This window comes from Melampsora larici-populina, assembly GCF_000204055.1.
Source record: "Melampsora larici-populina 98AG31 unplaced genomic scaffold MELLAscaffold_75, whole genome shotgun sequence".
Lineage (NCBI taxonomy): Eukaryota > Fungi > Basidiomycota > Pucciniomycetes > Pucciniales > Melampsoraceae > Melampsora > Melampsora laricis-populina.
The window spans coordinates 1-7,747 of NW_006768839.1; positions in this window are offsets into that span (position 1 = coordinate 1).

The following is a 7,747-nucleotide window of genomic DNA, read 5'->3' on the forward strand; positions in this document are numbered from 1 at the left end:
TGAGGGAGACTGATGATTTTGTCTGAGACGTTCAGCGCGTAGTTCGTTTTCGGTTGGAGGTAGCTTGCAACCAGCCTGGATTGCTTGCTGACGACGCGGACAACCCGCTCCGGACTTACCCAGTGCCTTGTTTCCATCTCGATGCGCCTTGAGGTTTGATCTTCGCGAGCTAGCGCTTACTCGAACTTCCTTTTTACAATACTTACACGGCCATGATAGAGGTGGTCCATTGTGTGGCTACAATGTTATTTGGTCAGCTTTGAGGGAAAACATATAAATTAAAAGAGTGAAACTCACATCTTTTTTGACTGGACAATGAAAGGGTGGGTCATAGTAATCATATGGGCTATTGAATTCTTCGGGCTCCTCCTGATTCCTCTTTCTCTTCCGGATCCGCTGGTTCTCTTCGTCAGAATCTTGTGCAAAGTCCACAGAAGGAGGGCCCAATTGAACCTATCCGCAGAAAGAATGACAAACCATAAGTTAACACAAATTTCAAATCGATCAAGTACTTATTACAGTTCACTTACCTCTTCTTCAATTTGCAATACGGTTGCAGGAGCCCGGTTTGACACAGTTGCTGTCACTAACCCAGGACGTCCTTGAGTAGAGGTACTAGGTGCCTGATCAAGAAAATGATAATAAAAAATCAGAGACAGATATCCAAAGTTCAAAAAGAAAAGATTATAAATCAAAAAGAAGAGACGTGAGTAACTTACAGTAGTCTTTGATCGAGATCGGTTCTGTTCACGATTTGGGATGCTTCCTCGAGCCAAATCAACACCGGGTAATGAGGCAGATCGTTCACGGCGTCGATCTTGAGTAGAGGTACTAGGTGCCTGGTTGAAAAAATGAGAATTCAAAGTTAGAGACAGAAATCAGTTGTTCGATCGAGATCGGATCTGTTCACGAAATGGGATGATTCCTTGAGCCAAATCATCACCTGGTAAAGAGGCAGATCGTTCGCGACGTCAATGGACATGTCCATCCCTGACATCTCTCACGCCACCGTTGAAGTCAAGGGCCCGTCGAGAGTCGGAACTAGGAGTGATCATCCCAGCAGGTCGTCTGGCTGGGGTGACTATGCGAGATGATCGACGAGGCGGAGCACAAGAGTTGTCGGTCTCGTATCCAGAAGTCACAAAAGAGTCGATTGTCGGTTGCTTGTTCAACATAATGGAATGGAATGATAAGATATCTAAAGCTTTATAAGTAATTGGTGTTAAGGATGTAACGGTTAAAGTAATTTGATTGGGTGATGATGAACTTGAATCGAAGAAGTTACTTTGAAAAAAGTGGTAGTTAGATGGATCAAAAAACAACAATGTGATTACGGTGTGATCAATGAGGAGGAAGGGGATGAAAAGCGAAAAAGACTTGCCTTTTCATTGCAGATCGAAGTCCTGAGGGTGATCGGGCCATGTTTTCAACCCGGATTGAACAATTCAGTGAGATTGATATGCTATTGAATATGATTGGAATTCGATAATGGCTTGAGATGTGGTGGTTTGATTGATGGCGGTTCGAAGGAGATCAGATTGTTCCATGTAGTGGTGGATCTATTGAGATCGTGGTGGAATTGGTGGGTGGTGGTAAGGTCCGCGGTATTTGGTCTGTGAGCGAGGGCAGATACGGTATTGGTGGCTGACCCGGATCCGGCACCGGGTAGCGCTGCTCAAAAAAAAAGTCACGTGTAAGCCCAGCGAGAGGCGCTGCACGCCTCTCTTGTGACCCCCGGGTAGCTACGGGGCAGCGCTCCGCGCTGCGCAGCCCGACACTGCGCGTTTTCTCCTGCGCTGCGAGCCAGGCTTGCTTCGACGAAAGTGAACGCGATGGGAAGTTGGTGAAGAGTGGTCAAACAGGAATGACATCATACCTACCGGATGAGAATAAGATTGATAATCCGACCCGTCAGTTTCGGTCCCAATCATGACATGTAACAATCCAACTTTCCCATTCCACTTGGTTAATAACAAGTTACCAACAGCAAGAAATGGGATCGTTAAAACTTACTAATAAATTGGTATACAATACCAAAGAACAATGTTTGGTGCGAAGCCCAAGGCCTAAGCCAAGGGAATATTAATTACTTGAGAACTAACAAACGCCCTCTCCGACCCGCCTACCAGCGTACCAAAAGAGTGGTGACGAAGGAGAGGAAGAGATTAATAAAATACGAATTTTTGTCAGTTCCTGTCGCACCAAACAATTTTAAAGAAGGACGAAAATTTTGATAGTCTTCAAGCCAGAAACATTATAAGCATAAAGCCATTGATCATAGATATAAGGCGTGATGCCATTGACCATGTATAAAGGCCATCGCCATAAACCATATAAAGCATAAATATGCATTGACCAACAATAAAGAGAACTTATAAGGCACTCATGCCATTGACCATTTAAGCACAGACTTACTATTTGAAAATCACGTTATAACCGACATGAGACGTACGACCAATCACATGATTTTCATTTTCCGGAAGACAAAGAGCCCAATGACCCCAAACGTAAATGAGAAAAGCGTCTGACAACCAGCGCCCCGCACTTTTAATGTAATCCATGGTAGCACCTGCTTGAGCTAAAGCTGTCGCACCACCGGATCTTAGTGAATGACCAGAAAATGTTTTGTCGAAATGAGTGTGGAAACGCTCTAAAAACCAGGAGCGAGTCGGATGATAACCTGCTGAAGTTATGAATAATTCAGAATAAGATATGAAATTTGTGTCTCGAGATCGTAAATAAGATTTGAGAAGTCGGATAGGACAGGCAGTTGTGTTCTCGGAATTTTGGATAATAACTGGAGTTCCAATGAATCTTTTGTCGCCCTTAGAATAAGGTAGGTGGGATTGAACGAACTTTTTGCAGGCTGAAAACTGGAGAGCACAACGTAAGATAATTTTCCTCTCATCATAAAGACTAACTGAATCTGGGATTGCAAGTTCTCCCAAACGATGCAAACCCCCAAACCCTATACCGAGCATGGCCAGGAAAAGTTTATCATCATGTGAAGAAGATGATTTCTTGATGACTTCTTCAATTTGTTGAACCGTCAATGCTTTCTTCCTAATCACCGGTTTTGAACATTTGTTAAGACAATGCTTCATTGTATCAACTACATCTTGATGTCTTGATTCACAACGAACAGAAGGGAAATTTAATTTAAAAATGTGCGCAATACCTACTAAATAAGCTTGAACTGATCTTGGTGAAATGACGCGAGACATATAAGATACATAATCACATAAATTAATGACATTTGGAATAAAAGGTTGATTAAAATTCTTACACCACCTCGCGAAGCTACGAAATCCTGATTTATATTTTACTAATGATGTTTTTGCTACGGTTGCTTGATGATCTTCTTTTGATAACTTGCGAAGCTCTTCTAATGTAATATTTAAGATAGGTGACGTCTTTTTGGATCGACCCATGATGTCGTTCCAGAATAAAAATTGTTGACGAAGGGAACAGTTTCTACTGATAGATCAGCTTCAAGACCACCTGAAGCTAGATTGGGATTAATCTGAAAATATAAAATAGAAGAACCTTCAATTCGAAGCCGTAGATCTTCTAAATCTTTGTCCTTTACATCTATCTTTTGGCGAGACAAATCGTCAGCTTTGGTATTGAAATCTTTCGATATGTGCATGACTTTGACGTCAGCACCAGCTTCTACCAACCGAGACACCGCATAACGGAAGAGCGGTCTCACAATGAAATTCGGAGCATGAGAGTTGAAAAGATCACAAACTAGCTGGGAATCTGAATGAATGAATATCTTCTTTGAACCAGCCTTTATGCCATAATCGATTGCACAAACTACTCCTAGCAATTCCGCCCAATAAATGTTCCTAGTGGGTGGAGGTAAAACCGAGTATCTTCCAATTCGTGACCCTGGTTCCCAAATACCAATACCTGACATGCACGCATCAGTAAAAAAGACTGAATCAGTGTCCCGAAGATTCCATCTCATCGACTCGAGAAATCGAACTCCTGCCGAATTCTTGAAGTAAATCAAAATCCATCGCAAATCATCTTGATTTTCTTTATTCAAAGGAATCTTCATATACTTCTTGTCTTTACCTGCAATCTTCTCATATAAACTTTGTAAAGCGTATCTTCCCCACGGCATAGATGTACATGCCCAATTAAGAGTACCGAGTAATTCTTGCCAATCTTTTAATTTATGTTTTGGTTCAGATATGAAATCTTCAATCTTCGTAAATAATTTTAATCTTTTCTCTTCTTGAAGGTACATTGTCATTTCTTTCGTGTCTACGATGTGACCTATGATTTCTATCACCGGGCCATGGATTTGCTTTTTCCAGACCCACGGAATGCCCAAAATGTCAAACAAATTTAGTAACTTTGCTTGAGGAATTGGGATATGATGACCCTTGAAATTAGTGAAATCTTTCCTAGAACAAATACCCCAAACGTCGTCCATAATATTATTCATCTTCTTGATGTCAAAAACGAACTCGGCGATCCATAACACAAGAGAAAAGAAGCCACACCAAATGTGTGGAGAAGCGGACGAACCAAATGTTAAATTATAATCGACTCGTTTCTTGTCCTTGATCCTCATAATTTGACAAATTTGATATTGAAGATGGAGAGGCATAATTCTAAAAGCTGTTTCGACGTCGGACTTCCATAACATAAGTTCCTCCTTGTCCAGCTTCATATCGATTACAAAAGGAATGAAATTTTTTAATGAATCATATGTCACGGCGATATTGTCTTTGTTGATTAATTCATTAGGTGACAGTCTACCAGGTCCTCCAGCACTCATATTGGAACAAACCCTCATCTTTGCAGAGTCTTTCTTTGAAACCATAAGCAACGGAATAACTTTCATTCCAGGAAGAAGGGTCAAAAATTCTTGTGAGTACCTGCCTTTGTCGATTTCTTCTTGGCATTGAGCATCCAGAATATCCTTGAAAGTTTCGCAAGATACGTGATTAGGACCGTCAACAACTACTGAATCCGGAAGAGAAGAACTCGGCCAAAATCCTAGTCGTAAACCTTTCAGAACCGAAACCACAAATGGTTTGTTTGGATGATCAACAAGCAGTCTCTCGAACTCATCAACTTTAACCGGGGTATTGATTTTAAATAAGAAATGATATTGCTTGAGAGCATAGGCGGCATTGACATCGCGGTGTAACAAAGGTGCATCAGGAAAAGGTCTTGCGTCAATGCTTGACTCAATAGCCGGTGAACACCCTACGTCGTTGACTCCGTCCCATATGTAACCGCGTCGGAACTTGTGAGACAACCCTTCGTCAATAATCATTTCCTCCTTCCTTTTTGATCTAAAATGCTAAACATATCAGTAATATTCCTTTAAACTAAAGAATTGATAACATAGAAATACCAACCCGAAGATAGATTTTTTATCTCCTTCAGGTATGCTTACAACCTGGGTGATCTTTTCTACACCCTTTGACATTCTGGAAAAGAGCACATATGGTTAGCTCTTCAACCAACCTTAATAGCTAACGAATAATGAGCTATGAATTTTTCTAGAGAAATAAACAGAAGGAATACCAACACATTTATGTTGTCTGGTGCATGCATTGCCAAGAGCACAATGACCAAGATTGAAAGCGAAACAATACGTTTCAGCTTCATTCTTAACACCTCTGGTATCCTCCACGCCAAAACCACTCTTGTATTTATAGGAATGATCGTAAAGCAAGGGAGAATTTTGAGATCTTGGGTGGAATTGACCCCGCTTATTCAAAGCCTGACGGCTTGGACCTTGATACGGTCTAGCGCTTGTCGAAGCTTCTGGTTGTCGGATTTGAGGCTTGTATGCATCTGCCATGTAGTTCGAAGATAATGTTGATAAAGACTTATGGTCAAAGTCACCAAATGATAGGTTTTCTTTTGACGCGAAATTCCGACGGAGGGCTGCATCAAAATTTGCCACACACATCCAATCCGCTTTCTTTCCATCTGACATAAACCGTTCCTTGATAAATTCCGCATATTGCTTGAAATCGTCATAGCAACTCGGAAAAGCCTCTTGATAAGTACATTGCAAAATGTCGAAATAGTAGAACCACTCTTGGGTGTCGAGGAGCTTCTCTGATAATGCTTTATTTTGTAGAGAAAGATTTTTGTCACGGCCATCCACAATAAGAGGAGCTGTATAACCCTTCTGCTTAGCCAGATATTCTCCTTTGATACGACGTAAATCAATATATTCACCCTCCAGAAGCTCTTTGGTGAGGGTTTTTGGAAAATCTGAAGGTCTAACACTTGCGTTAAACCCTTTAACTGCCAGAGATATACTTGAAGCATAGCCTTTCTTAGCTTTAGAAAACCAAAGAGCACCTGGTGTATAGGATGCTTCAGAGTTCGGACCAGCTTCAGCTCTAGAAGACCAGTCGAATTTTTTTGTCTTCTTAGCATTTTTGATATCATCGGAATCCTCTGAACTGTCTGAGTCGCAATCTGTTTTATGATTTTTTGAATGTCGACTCTTCTTCTCAACATGAGGAGGAGTAGATTTGGAACGAATCGATTTCTGTTTATTCCCACCATTTTGTTCATCCAGAAGATTTCTGGCGACTTGAGCCATATTAATCTCTTCTTGAGTAAGTATATGAACTTGTGGAGATACTCTGTTACTCCCATGTTGACTTTTATCTTTCTCTTTATCAATAATAATATCTTCCGGAAATGTTGGATTAGAAGAGAGATCAAATACATAAACCGGAACGTCTTGTGACACAATAGGACTAGTAGGTGCTGGGCCTCCATTAATATAAATAGGACGATCATGATCCTTATCACTTTTAATAAGATCAGAGGCAAACTTGGACCACTGACGGTACCAGTTTGGAGATTCGAAAGGTACAATCTCGGCATATAGAGATCACATTTCTGCCATAGACTTGGTGTTGGATCCACCACCCGAAACATATTCTGTAGACAGAATTTCCAACTTATCGGCCACAATCTTAGCCTGTTCGTAATTGTATGAATCATCATTGCTCATTGATGGAAGCTAGCAGAGAAACGGTTTATAAATGAAACGGTTTTTTGTTTGAGATAATGGATATATGAAACGCTTTTATAAGAGAAACGGTTTTTTAAATGAAACGTTTCTAGGATAACGGTTTTTTAGAGACAATTTTTTAGAAAAAACGGTTTTTAGATAAATTGATAACTTTTTAGTACCTTGTTCTTTACAATGAAAAAACTTTGATTTGATAATTGCTAAGAGTTTTAACGATTAGAAGGTGAACTTTGAGATTGAAGATAGGAAACTTCGACGAAAGTGAACGCGATGGGAAGTTGGTGAAGAGTGGTCAAACAGGAATGACATCATACCTACAGGATGAGAATAAGATTGATAATCCGACCCGTCAGTTTCGGTCCCAATCATGACATGTAACAATCCAACTTTCCCATTCCACTTGGTTAATAACAAGTTACCAACAGCGATGTAATTAAAGCTGGGGTTTTCCATAATAAATACAAACAGATTTCTACCCAAATTAATGTCTCAGATGATGAAAAGGAGTCCATGTGTCAGTTTTTTTCCTTATCTCCATGATTTATAAAGTTGTGGTGTAAGAGGACCCAGGAATGCCCTATAAGCAAGAGGAAACCTGTGCCAATCTCTATGCTTAACATCAAGAGTTGATGTAACAACGGTGTGTACAGTCCTATTTCGGTCATTTTTATTGTCAATTTTGGGGTATGGGAACATATATTTACCGACTCGCAT